Genomic DNA, 843 nt, shown 5'->3' with positions numbered 1-843 from the left:
GAGGTGTATGCTAAACTCATTCATTTCAACAAAATACAAAGAAAGTAGAAAATTAATAAAAAAAGGTTTTATTTATTATTGTTTTTTATCACTGTTATCGTTTTTTATAACTAGGTTTAAGGATAAAAGAAAACTTTCTAAACCTTGATGCATTGCTGATAGAAATGTAAAATGTTAGCACCACTTTGGAAAACAGTTTGGCAATTTCTTAAAAGCTTAAACATACTTTTGCCATATGACCCAGAAATTCTACTACCTGGAACCTTTGTATCTTCACAAAGATATATATGGAAATGTTGATAGAAGCATTAGTCATAATAGCTCAAAACTGGAAACAATCAAATATGCATCAACTATTGAATGGATAAACTAAATGTGCTATGCCCATACAATGGAATGCTATTCAGCAAAAAAAGAAAGAAGAAGTGCTGATACATGCTAAAAATGGATGAATTTCAAAAACATGCTAAGCGAAAAAAGCCAGATACAAAAGAATACTTGTCAGATTATTCCATTATATAAAATGTTTAGAAAAGGCAAATTTGTAGATACAGAAACAGATCAGTGGATGCCTAGGGCTTGGGGTGGGGGTGGGATTTAACTATAAATAGAGAGTTCTTTGAGGGTAATGAAAATCTCCTAGAACTGGATTGGGGTGCTAGTGGCACAAATCCATAAATTTACTAAAATCATTAAAGTTTACATGTACAATGAGTGAATTTTGTGTTACATAAATTATATCTCAATAAACCTGGTAATATAATCTTTATAAAAAGAGATCTTTGTAAGCCAGAACCCCCCCCCCAAAAAAAAATACAGATGACCTAAAGGAATATATATATA

Source organism: Trichechus manatus, unplaced genomic scaffold (genome assembly GCF_000243295.1).
Source record: "Trichechus manatus latirostris isolate Lorelei unplaced genomic scaffold, TriManLat1.0 scaffold00065, whole genome shotgun sequence".
Taxonomy (NCBI): domain Eukaryota; kingdom Metazoa; phylum Chordata; class Mammalia; order Sirenia; family Trichechidae; genus Trichechus; species Trichechus manatus.
This window is presented reverse-complemented; position numbering follows the sequence as displayed.